The sequence below is a fragment of the Sander lucioperca genome, chromosome 18, assembly GCF_008315115.2.
Source record: "Sander lucioperca isolate FBNREF2018 chromosome 18, SLUC_FBN_1.2, whole genome shotgun sequence".
NCBI lineage: Eukaryota > Metazoa > Chordata > Actinopteri > Perciformes > Percidae > Sander > Sander lucioperca.
In genome coordinates, this window is record NC_050190.1 from 1,374,812 (window position 1) to 1,394,667 (window position 19,856).

Here is a 19,856-nt window from a genome sequence, read left to right on the forward strand (position 1 = left end):
ATGAATGGAACACCAAAGTATCCTGAAATTCAAAATCAATTAACCGTGAACAAGTGCACGGTATGCTAGCCAGTGCTCGCTTAATTTGTCCGTTTTTAAAAACACCTCTTAAAAACACCTCAATCTAAAAAAGCCTTCATTAACTATTACGGTACATGTTAAAGGGTGTATAACTTTTTCTCATGATCTTTACATTGACCAAATCCATTAATTATTAGTTTACTGTAAGATGTTATTAAGCTTTGAATTTTGGGTTAGGGATCTTTCCATTAGGGATCTTGAATATTTAGGTTTGAATAGGTGTAGCCCAGATTTGAGGTAACTTAATGGATACATTTATGGATTGTACTATATAAAGTGGTACCCCCCCCCCCCCTAAATTTGACAAATGTAGGCTACATTTGTCCCTATTTATACCTTAAAAGGATGTTGCTGTATATTTTCTGTTCAGATGCAAATTTAGGAATTTGCCCTAAATTCAAATGAATTGCATTACAAGTCATTTTTTTTTTTTATCTCCATGTTTTAGAGTAAATTCTTTTTTACAAATAGCATTAAAGCCATCATGCAGTTTGCCCCTTAACTGACAAAAGCCCTGTATGTGTTAATGTCCTACTAAGGGCCGTAATTTTTCTCCAATATTTAATGGTTTATTATTATATCAAGTTGTTGTTGTTGCTGTCATGGATGAATGGATTACCTGTACAGTTTAAGGGCTTTTCAGAGTAAAAAATAACTAAGGCCCATTTAAAGTGTAAATTAAGGGTGTGTTTTATTTTATTAATTTTATGTTATTTTGTCAATATTAAAGGCCTATTACCCCTTTAAAAGCCCTTAAACCCTGTAGATAATCCATTAAAAGCACTCTAATATGAAAATGAAGGGATTTAGTTTCAGAGTGGAAGAGTGGAGGCTGTTATAGCAGTATGTTAATGCCCAGGGTTCTCCATACATGCTGTATGTATGCAGACACGGCCTTGGTCTTTTTGTGTGTTTTTGTGTCTTTGATAAGTGGATCAGTGTGGAATGGTCTCCTGATATCAGTGGTGACATGACTCTGTCACTTCTGTGTGTGTGTGTTTGTGTGTGTGTGTGTGTGTGTGTGTGTGTGTGTGTGTGTGTGTGTGTGGTGTGTGTGTGTGTGTGTGTGTGTTTAGAGACTCAGAGCAGCTCTTAGCTCATTAATGTAAACACGCTACTAAGCACAGGTTCTGCAGAGCTGCACCACTGACTCCCACAATCCACTGGGAGACAGACCGAGATGTCTGCCTGTTTTATAGCTCTTTATCCTCCCCTGTCTCTCTTTCTCTTTGTCTGTCTATGTCTCTGCCCATGGTATCCCCCTCAGGCTTTACCTTCCCTCAGGCTTTATCTCCTCCATCATCACTTTTGCCTCTTTCCCTTTTTTCCCCTCTTATATTCTTGCCCTCTTTGTATACTTTCTCCATATTCTATGTCATACTCCAACATCTGCCAACACTTTGAAATCCACACAAATGGCCCCTTCAAAGTTTAGACTGTGACATTAAATAATAACCGCCATATGCCATTTACTCTTTACAACCATACAACTTTCATGTAGAGCACCGAACTGCTGCGAGAGCCAAATGTCTGGCCCACGCCGACCCACTGGCACTTACCTGAACGCACCTGTCATAATATGTGACATAAAGTGTGCAACATGTGAAATGAAGTGTGCGCTGCTCAACTTTATTTTGACCTGATCCCACACCGTACACTAGACTCACCATCTAAGCCACCTGTCATCTAAGCAAATTATTATGTAATGTAGGGTAATGTTATTTATACAGACACTAGACATTAAACATTAATATTGTATAAAAAATGCTTGGAACAGATATATGGGTGGCTGTGGCACTATTAAAACCCTACAGTACAAGTCCTACTGCACTATACAAATGTATACTTCAAGTAACGAGTGAAAGAGAGGCAATATTAGCAAAATGTACTTAAATTGACTTATGTCTGTTCAAGGTGGAGCTTTCAACTCTAATATGCTGGATAGTTTAATGAATAACAATGCATCATATTTTAATTTTATTTTGTGGGTAAAGTCTGAATCTGCAACATAACCAGTAACATTTCTTCTAAATTTTCCTCTAAATTAGAAGAATCACAATCAGCTTTAATGGCCAATGGAACACATACTGTACAGAGTTTGACTCTGGCTTTTTGTTGCTCTCACAGTACACAGAAATAAACATATGGATACAAGGAAAACAAAGCTAAACAAGGTAAACATAAACATTTGGCAAATATAAGTTTGTATATAAAACTGTGTATAAATACATATACACAAACAGTACATATGCATACTCATACGTGTGTACATACACACATGACAATACACACAAACAGCTCAATGACGATTGTAAACAGTAAGACAATAGGGAAATGCAGAAGTACAAATGGTGCTGGGATAAATGAAGAATAATTAATATAACATGTTGCTTATATGTCTTAGGTAGGTGGCTATGACAGCATATATAGTGTATGTTGACAGATAATGGCATGTTTAACACTATACTATATATGGTGTTCCAGGGTTATTGCACATGGATTGATGCTGACAGTATGGACTGGTGTTAAGTGTTCATCATAGTTACAGTCTGTAGGAAGAACTTGTTCAACTTCCCTTCTCTATGCAGACTCATCACTGTCCCAAATGTCAAGGGGTTTACCAGCCGGGTCTCCTGAGGTGCAGTCGTTGGTGTAGAGGGAGAAGAGCAGTGGGCAGAGAACACATCCCTGGGGGTGCCAGTTCGGATGGTCCTGGTGCTGGATTAGATTTACCTCAGCCTCACCTGCTGCCTCTTGTCTGCCAGGAGGTTTGTGATCCATTGACAGGTGGGGGCTGGGACAGTGAGCTGGGTCAGTTGGGAGCAAAGATTTTCTGGGATGATGGTGTTGAACACTGAGCTGAAATCCACAAACAGGATCATTACGTATATCCTTGGGGAGTCGAGGTGTTTTCGGAGTTATTGCAGTACCATGTAAGTCGGGAGAAGATGAATCAGCCAGCGATCAGAGAGTCTCACAGCTGCATGGTGGACAGAGCGATAGGCGACCTTTAATGTTGTATAGCAAAGGTTCAGTGTGTTATTATCCCTGGTGGGCACTCTGTATTCGGGGAGTTCTTTGCTGAGGTTTGCTCTGTTAAAGGACAATGGGCAGGGAGTCTGGATATTTTCTCTCCACGTTAGTTATATGGTCAACCAAGTGTTGTAACACCTAGCTAATTCAGGCCTGAGGCGGGATGTAATCACCAAACTGAAGAACTGAGGAAAACTCCTGCAGTGAATAAAAGGGTTTGCAGTTAATAAAAAGAGTTTCTAGATGAGGACTGCATGATTTCTTCACCACTGTGACATCAGTACACCAACCTTCACTTATATAAAAGCAGAATCTGCCTGTCCTCATTTTCCCCAATAGCTCTGTAACACAGAGCAGAGCAGATGAAGCGAAGTGTCCGCGATGTGCTCACCATGCCAGGTTTTAGTGAAGCACAGGACAGCAGATCTGGAAAAGTCTGTGTTTGCTTCGTTGACAAGCAGCAGCTTGTCCATCTTGTTGGTCAGAGAGCAGAATTTCCCCAGATGAAGTGACGATAGCGCAGTTTGAAAGCTCCGCTGTCGCAGTTTAACGAGCTCCTTTCCCTCCGGCGTCTCCTGGTAATCCTACAGTATAAAGAGCTGCTTCTCCTCCAACTAAAAGTTCCGTGAAACTGTCTGGTTCAGTTAAAGGCGGTGAAAAAGTTTGACCAGTGGTTGGTCATAGGTTTAAAAGTTCCTCCTGGTGTATGTGATCAGAGAGGGACATCTACAAGCTGAAAAAAAAGTAATATAGAGCACAATGACTAGGACTCCATCTTGATTTACTCAATGTGTACACAGTGAGTCAGTAGTATACAGTTGGGTCACATATTAAATGCTTTGGGGGCCTCTGTAAGTTATTTCAGAGTACAATGGTTAAGCAATACAACAATACCAAAAGCCAAGCAATTATTTTAAAAGTTTTGGCTAGCAGTCACAGTTGCTTTGCTATTTCTTGGCCGTGGAGAAAAGTTAGCCCAACATTAGCTAGCAAGCTAATGGATGCTCAAGCATTAAAGTTCATTCTTCAGTTTAGAAACAGGTTGCGAAAAGCTCTGATGCCTGCCCAGCACTAGACAACAGGCAGACAGTTAGAGACTAGCTGATAAACAGAATGGAGCATTTAGCAGCTAAAGAACCAGGTAATTTTCTCAGGAGTTTGTGAAGACCAAACCAGAGCTCAAAGGAGATTGAATGTTGGATCTGCACGTGTTGGCTAACCAGTAACACAACTGAATGCTAATGTTTCTTTGAGTCTGTAGGATGTGTAAAGGCAACTGTTTGCTGACATCAAACTTTATACGGTGATAAGATGTCAATGTTATGTTTACAGTTTGTTCCACTGCCCCCATGTGTGTCACTGTTAAATTAGGAGTTCCCCTCACGGTAAGACAGGTCTCACAGTCGCCTACGCGCAAATGATGCACTTCTCTCTCGCTATCCTCCTCTTGACTGACAGATGTGTGTATTAGGTTCCTCACCACTGATCTGTTATGTTGTAAGAGGTGGTTAGAGATAAAAAATGAAGATATTGGTCTGTGTAAGTGGGTTTCCTGTAAACTGCGGTCAGGCCTCTCATAAACGTCGGTGTCTAGAAACTGAAACCTACCATCCTCTTCCTGTTCACTAGTGCACCTCATATGAGGGCTGATATTGTTGATGTGTAGGGTGAAGACAGATCAAGGAGACCATCTTTGAACAGAGACATACAGGACTAAATGTCATCGTATGACTTCCATACTAGGGTCACAAGATGACTAAGCCATGACAACTGAAAAAAATCCATGCCCTCATGGGATTAGTATTGATGTGGCACCAATCGCCTTTCTCCTGTTATCCTCAATCGTGGAAAACACCCCTAGATCAACACATTCTCACTCCAGCCCGGTCTCGTTATTGAATCTATTGATTTGTGTATTGAACGCGTTAATGTCGTTATTTTCGTGTGGTGAGCACGAATGTTAAAGTAATGTATTTCAATGCTAAGCATATTTCGTGATCACAGAACGATTACGGTAGCGAGTAGTAATGATAAGGCGAAAATCCGCGCAGGGAGGTTGGTCGCGTGGTGGATGGGTCAAACAACACAGGACTTTCACCTCGGAGACCAGGGATCGCACCCCACGTGTTGCAGTTCCTTTCCGCGTTATTCTCTTCTTAACCACAACCGTCCCGTTGTTGTCGGCGTCTCCTGCGTGTGACGGTTCCTTTCCCCGTTCTTCTTTTCCTAACCACAACCGTCCTGTTGTTGTGGCGTTTCATTTTCCCGTTGTTGCATGCCACAGAGACCGCGGATCGTGTCCCTGCGCCCGGGGATCGCATCCCACGTGTGGCGGTCAGTCCCGTTGTTGTCTCCGGCGTGTGGCGTTTCATTTTGCCGTTGTGGCGTTTCATTTCACCATTGTTGCGTCCCCCAGAGCAGCCCAGTGTCATGGCAGTTCGTGAAATGGTCACGTTCGAAAATCGTGACCTGTACACGAAATAAACGAGAAAATCGTGACCTGTACACAAATCAATAAATCAAAATAACGTGACCATTTCACGAACTGGCGTGAGACAGGGTTGCTCACTCCCGGAGCACTAAAAAGCGAAGCTTGGTCAGGTGCCTTTGCCGTTTGTTACTGACGCAAAAAGTCTCCTTTAGCATCTGGCACTTTGGCGTCATTTTTAGATGCAATTGGTCAGGACTCTCTGTGTCACTTTTTGATGCTTTGGGTCGTGACGTACGTTTAACTGACATGCGGCACAAGAACAGGACATGGTAGGTGGGGTTACAAAATGTACGTTTCAGTGATACGCGGGACAAGATCAATACACGAACCCCGGTCTCTTGGATTAAAGTCCTATGTTGTTTGACCCATCCGCCACCCCAACCTACCTCTTTACCCGATTTTTGGTCTTTCATACTACTCTACTACTACTGCTACCGTTGTCGCTCTAAATACGATGTCATCTTACAGCGCCGCCGTCGAGCTGTTGCTCTGCCCACTGCATTTCATACAGATGCTAAAGGATTTTTGCATCGGTATCTGATGCTGAGAGCCACTGACCAAGCGTCAGTATTTGACAAGTTGGGAATGAGAACGGGTTGGCTAGATACATAAACTTCACCTGGAGCAGGACCCAAATCCCAACCCTGAATGAGCAGTGTACCATGATATCAGACAAAAACCTAAATAGACCGTACCACATGTCATCAATAAAACTAGGGCTGCACAATATGAGGAAAATATTTAATTACGATCATTTTTGTATCATTATTCCTCATTTCCATTGAAAAATATTAAAATTAAAATGACTATAGTGTGCTTTTTGCGAGGATTTAGTCTGTTGGATATGATTTGTAGGCCAGGAGCACCACAATACTTTAACAAATATTGTGATTTCAACAAAATTGTGATTAATTGTGCAGCCCTAAATAAAACCCCGTATGTAGTATATTCATTATGTATTACATTTTTCAATGTAGTAGTTAGTAGTAGTAGTGATTTTTTCTGTCCAATGGGAGCATTTTTACACAGGAACACAATGTCACTTTCTGACCGTTTTCTGTGAAGGAATGTCAGCACACTTACAGTATAATACACTGTACTACAAACTGTATTATATTAAAGGGCTCATATTATGCTTTTTGGCTTTTACCCTTTCCTTTATTGTGTTATATATCTTTTTGTGCACGTTATAGGTTTACAAAGTAAAAAAGCCCAAAGTCCACCCCAAAGGGACTTACCATCAACAGAAAACACTGTTCACAAACTGCTCCAAACAGCTCTATTGTAGTCCAGCCTTTACTTCAGAGACAAACGTGGTCACCTTGTAGCACACATTATAATGCTCACCTAGCTGCTAGCATGGCACTCCCTCATACTGACAAGCTAGCAATGCTTACTGCACATGTTCGACTCCCAACAAAAATGGAACAGAAGTGAGATGTCTCACTCTGTAGCTAAAACAGAGAGCTCAACACACAGGGTGAAAAGAGGAGCTGCAACAATGTGCAGTACAACAAACAACTCAGTCTCACGGCAGTTTGTGAAATGGTCAAGTTATTTAATCTATTGATTTGTGTACACGGACACGTTTATGTCGGTTTTTTGAATCATAATCAACAATCAACAATGTTCTCAATGCTTGAGTTCATGTGTAGAGCACTTGGTGATACTTCGAGCAAAGTTACATGTTGTGTCGAGCCTTGTTAGTGTTTTAAAAAATAGTGATTTTGATGCTATCATAGTAGTGCCCCTATCACTCCCTTCCGTCCTAATTATGCTTTTAAACGAAGTTTGACTCCGGTATATTCACAAAAAGACCCTAGGTTGCATTTTGGCGAGAGTTACGCTATAAAGTAAATAATATGGCCTAATTTGATCCTATAGTGTGTTACTCTGCACTTGCTTTTTGACTATTACAAATAATAAAGCATAAATTATCATCTTAAAATAGAAGATATGCTGTCTCTCACATCACATAAATTGAACAGGTAAGTGAGTGGTCTTGAAGAGGATTCTTTTTTTTCTGTCTCGGTATTGGCTGTCTCTCATTTGGACTCGGTCTTGACTTGGACTCAAACTTTTTTGGACTTGGTCTTGACTTGGATTTGAACCTCTTTGGACTTGGTCTTGATTTGGACTCGACTAGTCCTGGTCTTGGACTTGTCTTGGAATCGACAAAGGTGGACTTGACTACAGCCCTGCGTGACAGAGAGAGAGACAGAATATATATATTTTGCCTATATAGTTATATCCGTGGCCATGTGGTTAACATTCTGATTAATAGCAGGTGGGTGAAATAATACATAATTAATGAGGAAAATATTAATTACCGCCTCTAAAGTGTGAACATAGCAGAGAGCAGAGCTGCTGTCCGCTGCAGCAGCAGACAACTTCATTTGTAAGTGTGTCCCCATTAAGAGAGACGCTTGAGGAACAGCACAGCAGTATTACTTCAATATTATTATCATTATTGTTATTGTTTCAGAAGTTTATAACTAGAGTTTTTAGTTTTGCTGCTTAAATGTCCCACGGTATTAGCTGCAGTGACATTATTGCATGTATGAAAACGATCATTCACTGAAAGCAGCCTCTCTAATCAGTAAAGTAAAACACTCATATATCACTACAAAACATCATTTAAAAAATCAATGTAGCCTACAGGGACTGTAGAGGGGCAGTGAAGTGTCCATGTGGGTCTCCAAATCAGAGAAAAAGAATTCATTCAGGTGGGTGGAGGGTGGATGATTTTAAAGCGAACATGCGGATTCAGATGAAGAGCCGATTCATGCATCAAGACACTAATAGATAGAGTGCGTTTGTGTGTATTTATTACATACAGTATATATTTGTATAGTTCTTTTCATACAAACATTTGTAGTGCTTTACACAAACAAATATAGCCTATATATACATCCTAGAGCCTATATACTGTATAAATAGGCCTATATTTCTGTGTGTGTGTGTGTGTGTGTGTGTGTGTGTGTGTGTGTGTGTGTGTGTGTGTGTGTGTGTGTGTGTTTTGTGTGTGTGGCTGCTGTCTTAATGTTGGCCTCCAGAGAGCAAAGCTAGAGTTGGGTAAGAGAAGACAAGCTGTTCCACATCGCCGTGGCAACACCTGCTATTACAGAGGCCGTCTGTCAGTCAACCTGGCTCAACACACATACACACACACACACACACACACACACATACACACACACACACACAAAAATACAAGGACTGTGGCTGGGAGAGGACACTCAAACAAACATAATAAACAACATCACAGGAGGAGAGTAAAGAAGGGAGAGAAAATGTGAAAGAAACAAACACATGAAAGAGTAATTCAGTAAATGCCCATTAGATTAGTCTGACCAATGCAGTAACATCTATTTCATTTCTGGTGGCAACCGCAAGGCTTCTAAGCCATTTTTCTAAATTGCAAATATACCTTAACATGATTGCAGCATGTACATTGTTGCATTATATTTTCATACTCTGAGTTGCACTACTTTTCCTGCACCGGCATCGCCATGTTAAATCTCCAGTGTAAACGTTGCAGCATCCACTTGAAATCAGCTGAAACTCAACAGCTCAGAAGTTCTGGTGGGATAGTGTGGTTTAACAATGATGTGTCAATGACTGTTACAGTTCCCGAGAACACAATAGGTCCCCACAGACAGGGGTGATTCCAGGATTCTTTAAATGAGGTGGCACAGAAAATTCAATCACATTGTATTTCTTTACGTAGAATGAAGAAATACAGTGTTGAAATTTGGCTTATAAAACATTGGGCATGATTTTCAGGCTCTTGTGCAGTGCCCTGTGCCCTAATTCATGTGGTATTACATGAGAAGTGGCACAACACAAGAACCTAAAATGGACTTGAATAATGTCTGTGAAGGGTCTCAGTGATCCAGGTCATAGTTATCCAAGAAAGGGTTAAAATCAAGGGCAACTGGACTTGGGTCAAGGTGCTTCGAGGGGTTAGTTAAATAACTGTTTTGCATGGATATGACATCACAATTTTAACATCACATTGGCATTAATTATTCATTTAACTTTTTCATTTTCTTTCATTTTCAATACAAACATTGAAGTGTGTGTGTGTGTGTTCTTGTTTAACTATATTCGTGGGGTCCAAAAACTGGGAGTCCAGTATAGGCCGACAACTTTATGGGGCCAAAATGCTGCACCCCACAACTTTAAAGAGCTGTTTGAGGGTTAAGACTTGGTTTTAGGATTAGGGTTAGAATTAGGTTACGGTTAGGGTGAGGGTTAAGGTTAGGCATTTAGTTGTGATGGTTAAGGTTAGGGTAAGGGGCTAGGGAATGCATTATGTCAATGATGAGTCCCCACAAAGATAGTGCCACACACTATATGTGTGTGTGTGTGTGTGTGTGTGTGTGTGTGTGTTCTTGTTTAACTATATTCGTGGGGTCCAAAAACCGGGAGTCCAGTATACTTGTGGGGTCCGGACATCTTTGTGGGGCCAAAATGCTGGACCCCACTACTTTAAAGGGCAGTTTGAGGGTTAAGACTTGGTTGTATGATTAGGGTTAGAATTAGTTTAGGGTTAGGGTGAGGGTAAGGGTTAAGGTTAGGCATTTAGTTGTGATGGTTAAGGTTAGGGTAAGGGGCTAGGGAATGCATTATGTCAATGATGGGTCCCCACAAAGATAGTGCCACGCACTGTGTGTGTGTGTGTGTGTGTGTGTGTGTGTGTGTGCGTGCGTGTTCTCTGGATTCCATGCTCTGGGCTTGAAATCTGTGTCTGTTCATGTGGGTTAACTGCACCGGCACACATGTAGCACAATGGACTTGCGGGGCACCAGGGGGGGTTCAGTGCCAACCCTTTTAGACACTCCACTGCCCATTTGATGTTGGTTGGTAACGGATGAAAACAAAGAAAGAGTAATGGCTAAAATATGTAGGCCAGTGTGGGTCACAACTGTGGCAGTCCAGTTGGGTTCAGTTGAGTCCTGTTAAAAATGGGGATACACCTGGGTTCTGGTCTCACGTTTCGGCCCCTGCAGAACTGTACTATGAAGTGCTGCTGTTAGTTGAAAGCTGTATTTTACTGTGTTTTATTGTTCATCCTGTTGACGACGAGCATTGGCCTTTCTCAATTCCCAGTTTGTGCATCCCCGATTCCTCACCTTGCCTTTCCTCGCATCTTGGGCCCGGCCACAGGAGCTTCAAGCAGAGGAGGCGAGGAAGAGACTCGAGGGGAGAGGAGTCGAGGCAATGGGCATTTAACAAATATGAGACAACTTTGCCTCGGAGCCCTCGGTTGAAAGCAACGTCAATTAAAGATCCAGACATCCACTGTTTTGTCATACATTCTATTTTATCATCTCTGTCAGCTGAGCAGAACACAATTCTTTTTACTTTGAATTCAATTCACAACATGGCATAATGCGACACGAATGTACGGATGTCATTTATTTTTATCTGTTGTTTTTAACACACACACACACACACACACACACACAAACACAAATATGTAAAAACAGGATGCACACCAACCACAGTGCTTGCAGACATGTAGAGAACATGGTAATATACTGTATACACACACACACACACACACACACACACACACACACACACACACACACACACACACACACACACACACACACACTCATTATCCCAGTGTCATCATTTCACTCAGTTAGGTCCGGCCTGGTCTGTCTCAGAAATACTGAATAACGGCATCTCTTCTTTTCTTTTTCTGTTCTCTTTTCATTCTCTCTGTTTTTATCTTTTGTTATTTCAGTTTTAAGGTCCCATATTATTCTGCTCATTTTCAGGTTCACACATGTATTTTGGGTTTCTACTAGAACATACATTTTCATGCTTTAATGTTCAAAAAACACTCTTGAAGTCTTTGCATTGTTATTGCAATCAATAATAATCCATTTTACTTGTCACATGAAATCGTCTGAGGTACAATTCCAGTGAAATGTTTACCCATCAGCTCAGAGAAGGTCTTGCTAGCATGAGTTCATATTTTCCACCTTTCCCAGTGTTTACTCTGATATTCACATTCAAAAACTTTACCGGCCAACTGGCTAGCTAGCCCAGGCTAGCACAGTCGGCCGGAGGCTAGCACAGTTGGCCAGAGGCTAGCACAGTTGGCAGGAGACTGAAAAGTTGATTTCCAGATTGTGATGAGGGAATCCTAGCCATATGTCATCATCTGTCCAACTTGAACAAAATAAGGTCTACAGTACATTGTCTACAAATCAGCAAAACCACACAATAAACAACCTTTAGGCTATGAAAAGTGATAAGTATTGTATATATACAATACTTCAAAGTTTTTTAGGTGCATTCCTAAAATGCTCTCAAAAAGACATATGGATGGGTTTACATTTGAAAGCTTTTGACAAATGCAATTTTATAAATTTGCACCAGTTACAGTCACTATTTATCCACTGGTTTCTTTTGAGCAAGTAGCAAACTTTTAGCTTCTCTGTATCACTGGACACCTTGAACTGCACCTGCCACAGTCGACTACCCTCCTTTCTGGCTCGGCCTGGCCCGACTGTAGGGGGTGGCAGCATCCAACGCATCGTCATGACCGGGTTTGTATGATATTGAACGAAAGGTTCTGCACACTAAAACGTATGATATCATACGAAAACTAGGAGACCGCCGGCTGGTCACGTGACATCAGCTACAGAGCTCCGTGCTACAGAGCGGCAGCTGCTAGTTGTTTTCAGCTGCTACAGAGCTTCCTGCCGCTGGCTACAGACCTCCGTCACAGCTCGGTCTTATCAGTGGCAGTTAGTAGATGTACTTAGCCGCCACAGAACTTTGTGACACTGGCTACGGTGTTTCGCATGGTGCTCTGCATGGTGCTCCGCCAGGTCAGCGGTAGCTGGTGGTTCAGTTACCCGAGAATAGGTGACTGTGAGCCGGGTACAGAGAACCGCGAGCTGCTCGTCATTTCGGCAAAGTTTTTGCAAGAAAATTGAGCATTATGCTGCTGCGAAAGTAAAGTTTAGGCACCGAAACGACTAGTTAAATTTAGGAAAAAGATTGTGGTTTGGATTAAAACACACATTTCCTGGGTGAAAATCTTTAGTTTTCCCCTGGAAGCAAATTCCGCTCCCTGGCTTGAAAGTCCTGTGTTTTAACATCCACCCCGGCCAGCTGCATGCTTATACAGCAGCAGTCAATGTGTTGCACAAAGCAAAAAAAAAGTGCTTATCTTTTCGTAGCTTTTCGAACGTATGGTTCATGAGAAGCGGCTGCAGCATCATATATATATATATATATATATATATATATATATATATATATTAACAGATTTAGCATACATGTATGAAAATTGAAATATTTTCTTCCACTTTTTCATCTTTCTTCCCTTTCCCGTTTACTCTCCCTAACCTTCTTAGAAGACTTCTGAGTTGCGTGGTAAACATCATATTTGCTTTACAGGGAGTTATAAGACAACAGAAAGCAGCAAAGAGGATGAGTGACTCCTCTGTGTTTAATAAAAGCCAGCCTCCTTGTATGCAAATATTTGTTCTTCATTTTCCACACAGGGATACTTCCTCTCTTTGTCTCTTCATCTCCAATGAAATAATAAATGCTGTTTTTTTCTTTTTTCTCCAAAATTAACTAAATATACCGTAAACTCTGAGCCACAATCAACCGGTGCAAAGGATTTGTATCTATAGTGGGTCAAACCTGTGAATTATACTAACTTTCCTAAGGTTGTACACACACACACACACACACACAAACACAAACACACACACACACACACACACACACACACACACAGTATTCCCTGTGTTACACACATCAATTAAAAATCTTGACAAAAGCTCTAAATTGACTCTCTCTCTCTCTCTCTCCCTATTTTCTCCAGCGAAGTACAATTTCCTCCACACAGATAAAGCTGTGTCCATTCTAAGAATCAATAATCCGTTCATAAATATGTTATTAATAAAGGAGTTAAGCCGCATATATATTTCATGGCAGAGGAAGGGAGCGTCTCCCTGAGGCCGCAGGGCTTTACTCCATATCATTCATTTATAATTAATCTGCACCACTTGGGATTTAGTGAATTAGGAATCCCGCAACAGACTAGAGCTCTGTTCTGTTTCTATCTGTTGCAGCTCGCGAACATGGGAGGTCCTTTTTCTAACTGCTGGTGTTAAAGACAAGAGGAGAAAGAGAGATTTCATGTTGCAAAAGGACAGCAAATAAAGTTGAAGTCTATCTAAGCAGGAAAAAGGGAGTGACAGTCACACTGCCATAATGGACCAGGAGGCAAAATGTGCTTTTTTTAATGTCATTTGTAGACTTTAGTATTTTATTTTTGGAATAATATATTTAATATAGAGACTAAAAATCTGAACACGAGCAACTACATATTTAGCTGCACAACTGTCTTTGCACTGAGAGACTTAACATTTCTTAGATGCAATTTTGTATTCCTTTTTTAGCAATTTAATGACCTTGCCACTTCATGTGTGATTATGTGTTGAAGCAATACACACAATACACTCATGTAGTAAATATTTATGTATTGTGTATACTGTGGTTCTATTTGTATTGGTCATGCCCGATTATGTAATGCACGTAGTAGAGGCCCACAGTATTCTTGAGTGTTACAGTTCTTTCTCTAAGGCCAGACGTAGTAGTTTGATATAAAAGAAAATGAAAATTATAACTCAAAGTCCAATTACTAGCCTTTTCTGGATCTTCATCAGCATAGTTTGAATGATGGAACACAATGAAAAATGACGTGCAATAAACGTGTTACTGTGAAAAGAAGCAGGATAAAGTACCGTTTCACAATGTTTGAAAATGTTTCGGATTATCCAACAATTTCATGGTTGGTTATATATTTTTGTTTCTCACTTTGTCTGTGTATCTCTATTAAGTCATCATGTTCAATTCATAATGACTGTATATTTCTTATCTACAAAATGCATCTGTTGTCATGACCTACTTCTTTTTGCTTTCACTCATGTGGAATCAATCAAGTCTGTCTTATCTTAATTTTAAAATCAAACTTCTGGTTTACACATTTTTCCACACAATATTGCATCAATTTCAGTTTAATACGTTTTATTATTATTATTGTTATTATTATTATTATTATTTTCAATTTTAGTAGTACTTGTTAATATTGTTACTTGTAGTTTTAGATGTAGAGCAAGTAGTAGCAGTACTAGTGTTGTCCATTTCTTCTTTTTTTAAATGATTTGCAACTTTTATTTTAAAATGTAACAAAGATGCACTAAAATGATATAATGGGTTAAAAGAGAAAATAAACAGTACAATACATGAGCATAAACCTCACATGAAAATCATCCGTGTGTCCACCTCACCCTTTAAGTTACACTTAACATTACTAAACATTTACCTCATGATCCTTACATACTTTTACTTAAGTAACATTTTCAATGCAAGACTTTGACTTGTAACTGAGTATCTTTACAGTTTAACCTACTGCCGGCCAAATAAAGTGAAATTTTAACTCATAAGAGCATTCCCTTAAACTCCTTTGAAATTGTAGTTCGATGGTCCTGGATCAGTCAGACATGCCACAAAGTACATGCAAACACACACACACACACACACATACACACACACACACACACACACACACACACACACACACACACACACACACACACACACACACACAGAATGGGTCCAGCCTTCTATTGTCCTTGGTTAATCAGGGGTGGACTGACATTGCCGTCACTTTTCCCCAAAAAACAAAAGACTCGCTGCAGATGTGAGGGAGCTGTATCAGTGCAGCATCTCCCCGGCAGCACCAGGGCAGCCAGGCAGGCGAGAAGAAAGGCCCGACCGCTGCAGGATGGCTGCAGGCGAGGAGAAAGACACTGCTGACAAACGCATTAATTACTTTATCAACTTCTTTTCCCAATTAACCTTACATGCCACCTTCCAGGTAAGCCAGCCGGAGGGGGGGGGGAGGGGGCTGGTGACTCCTCATCAACAAAAAAAAAACTCTGAGTCAGAGAAAAGATGAGGTGAGGAGAGATGAAGAATCCTGGAGACAATAGTTTCCCCTGCTCTTTAAAAAAAAAGCAAAGCAAAGACAAAAATGACCAGATAACATTGTCATTAGCATGCAATTAGCGGTTTCCACCAATCCCAGTTGTGATTACCAAACATAGCATCCACTTTAATTAATACGCTGTTTGATATGTATTTTCATTAACCCCCTTCATTTGCATTTTCAATTATTTCTCAATATGGGTGTGTCAGCTGTTTGAAGATGGCCTTTTCCTTTGACCAGCGCCTCACTGTTTCAGACAAAGAGACAGAGAAGAGTCACATGCAATACAGTAAAGTGCAATGGTGGAATGAAACTTAGTACAATTACTCCAGTACTGTATTTCAGTCCAAATGTTGAGGTACTTGTACTTTACTTGAGCCTTTTTCTTTTCATGCCACTTTCTACTTCTGCTCCGCTACATTTCAGAGAGAAATATTGTACTTTTTACTCCACTACATTCATCTGACAGCTTTAGTTCCTTTACATATTATGATTTATGCACACAAAGCACGTGTAGTTTATAAAATCCGATGTTTTAACATCATAATTAAACACACAACTGTTTGGATCCTTTACACTTTCTAAAATGTGAGGATTATTCTGCCTCGAGTACTTTTACTTTTAATACTTTTAAGTACATTTACCTCATGATCCTTACATACTTTTACTTAAGTAACATTTTCAATGCAGGACTTTGACTTGTAACTGAGTATTTTTACAGTGTGGTATTAAAAAATATAAATAAAAAAAATAAAAAATAAAAAATAAAGTCATACTATTTTGAGAATAAACGTGTTATATTTTGAGAAAGGAAAGGGAAAAAAGTTACAATACAAAGGTGGTCATTTCACCAAAAACGTCATCATGTTACAAGAATAAAGTTCATATGTATAGAATACATTTGTAATATTGAAACAAATATGGCCAAATTTTTGTTCAAGATAAAGTAAAAAAAATAAAAATAATGTAATATTTCAGGAATAGAAATGAACAGGATGAAGGCGTAATATTTTGAGAAGAAATACAGAAAATTGGGGGGATATAAAGACAGTAATACTATAAATACACTATTACTATATTTATCAAAAATGTGTGTTGCAAAAAAGTCACTATTTTCAGAACACTGTCTTAATATTTCCATAGAAAAGTTGTAATATGACGAGAATAAAGTGGACATGTTGAAGATAAAGTAAAGAACTTGCGGGTCAAATGAGAAAAGAAAATGTTGAGAACAAAGTCGAAAATGTATGATTTTTATTTTTATTATTATTATAATATTTGGAAGATGGATGTTTTTTTCCATAACAGTGGGTCTAATACTGTTGTGCAAATACATCTTTGCAATGAGAAAATTCTCAAAAATCTTTGAAATTTTTATTGATCCCCAGTGGGCAAATTACAATTTAGAGTGGACGGAGATGTTTTCTCAGGTAATCTAGGTAATACTAATCTCTTCATTAGCAAAAACACATATTTCTGTCTATGTAGCACAACACATTGCAGCAAGAATTTACACAATCATTTCCTTTTTCAGCTGAGACAGCAGACAGCTCATACTTTTTTTTGGCTCCCCACCATCTATCTATCAGCGGTGTCAAAATATAATATCCACAAAAATGAATTAGTGTGAAGACAAACCCACTGTTTGTGGCACAGGCATCCCTGTCAGTAACATGAGAGTGAACTAAGAGTGCAACGCTGATCTGGATTCAGTTAGGACCTCGGTTAGTGTAGCCTCGTTCTGAGCTTTTGGTCCACTGCATTGTTTTACATTACGGTAGAATCTGTTTTTCTTTTACATTAGAGTGTCTGCCAGAATGGCTGTGGAAGTAGAAGATGAAAGGTTAACACAAGCATATGGATCACCATGAAAGCCCTCCATAAGCACACACACACACACACACACCACGCACACGCACACACACGTGCACGTGCATCCTCTCATTAAAACTTTGAATGGAAAGTCTGGGAGGGAAAGTGTTAATCAGATGTTTAATTACCATCCCCCAACCCTCTGAATGTATTGAAGTAGTTGAGCGTTGGTGTTTTTCATTCTGGGAGGAGGAAGGGGGATGCAGGCCTTTTTTTACCACCAGTTGAAATGTTAATTATGACCTTGGCAGGAGAACTGAAACACTATGGCTTGGAGTAGAATGGAAGGCCAAATACAAAGCAGCTGTGGCCTGGGCTGGGGCTCTTACTGGGACTGAGGCTGGAACTGAGACTGGGGGGAAAATTAGACCCAAAGGAGGAGGCGACGAATGTAAACCGTAAATGGGATTAGGACTACATGTGAAGATAGGGCTAAGCTTTAAACTGGGGCCGAGATTAAACTTCACTCTAGGATAGAGACTTTGTGTGGAATTGATATTGAGGATGCAATGAGGACTTAGACTGCAGATAAAGATAAGATAGGTAATACAACTACAACTGACGCTTGGACTGCAGACTGGGTCTGTGATAGGTATTGGGACTAAACCAGCATGGGTCTAAACCCAGGACTGAGAGTTGCAGCAAGATGTGGGTCGAGCCTGAACCACAAATCTTCTTGGGGTTTAAACTTGGATTGGGAGGCTTGGATTTAAACTGAAATTGAGATTAGGACTAGACTAGAGATGATCCGATACTGCCTAAAACGCTGGTATTGGTATCGGGAAGTACTGGAGTTTATGCACCAATCCGATACCACGTAATAAAGCCCTAAAGAAAATCTACGTTAAAGTAGTTTATTTATGTTCTTTTTCCATTATAACTGACTGTCAAACTGGAGAATAAAAGAAAGTTCTGTGGCGTTCATTGTTCATGTTTCACAAAGAGTTTAACCTGAGCCAGACTGACAACAAAGATAGAGATAATATCACATTCTTACAGGGATAGTAGTATACAGTTGTTAAAACATCATAAAATATATGACACATTGGTATCAGATTGGTACTCGGTATCGGCCGATACGCAAGTTCAGGTATCGGAATCGGTATCGGGAAGCAAAAAATGGTATCGGGCCATCTCTACCTAAAACTGGGACTGACTGGGTCTACGACTGGGACCCTAGATGGAGGAAAATGGTGGCTCTAGGCTGGGACTGGAATTGGAACTGATGCTGTGATTTTAGCTAAAGGTGACACTTGCACTGAAACTACAGTTGGCACTGGGAGAGAGTGAATTATAACTGGGAATAGGCCTAAATCTGCATGCACTTTGGGCTGAGAGTAAAGGAGCAGGCATCGCTAGCTGGGGCTGGAGAGGTGTGTGTGTGTGTGTGTGTGTGTGTGTGTGTGTGTGTGGGGAGAGAGAAAAAGAAAAACCTGGATGTCGCTGTAAGGGCTCCCTGTGGGATGCTGTGAATGTACACACTATGACGGGATGAGAGCAGAGAAAAGGAAAGGAGGTGAGAAAGGAAGAGACTGAAAGAGAGAGAGAACATCAATTTAGCCTCTCATAAACACTCAAAGAACATTCACTTAACAAGTTGCATATGCTCATGCATAATACATTAAGTCGCCACACACAAATACACATCACAGCTCTATGTCATTTCATTTAGGCAGATGATGTAACAAGTAAAGAAAAAAGCACCTCGTTTGTATCATACCCTGTTCTACTATTGCACTGAACCATTAAAACTGGATAAATATCACACTGTAAATTAACATGGCATATTGTATGTGCATATTGAAAATGCTTTACAGATTCCTAATAGGCTGTTTTCTCTATTATCTAAGGATAATTGAGGCTATTCGCCTGGGTCAGGGAAACATGTGTGTATTTCATCACAGATTTGAATGTAATCCATTACAGCTAAAGTAGTACAGCCTTTACCAGATTATTTCCAAACCTGGGAGATCTCCTGAACCACCACAAGAGGGTTCTTGGTCTCACAAAAATCACAAGTGCTTTTCACCTGTAAAACATATTTGAATGTAATCAATCCTTTTCACAACCAAGCAAGACAGTCGATTTATTCTGAGTATGTTGTCATTAGATAGAGGTTTTTGTCTAGATTTTGTTAAAACTATGTATATGTGGTTTGACACCCACATATTTTAGCTGATTTTGAGAATTGTGTAGTTTTTTGACCCTGGGTATTTTGTCATTTTAGCATCCTAAAAAAAATACATGAAGCCATTTGTATGGTTCAATATGTTCAGAAATATAACTCCTAAAGCCATGACATTTGGTAGAGGTACAGACAAAATGGTGAACAACTGATCC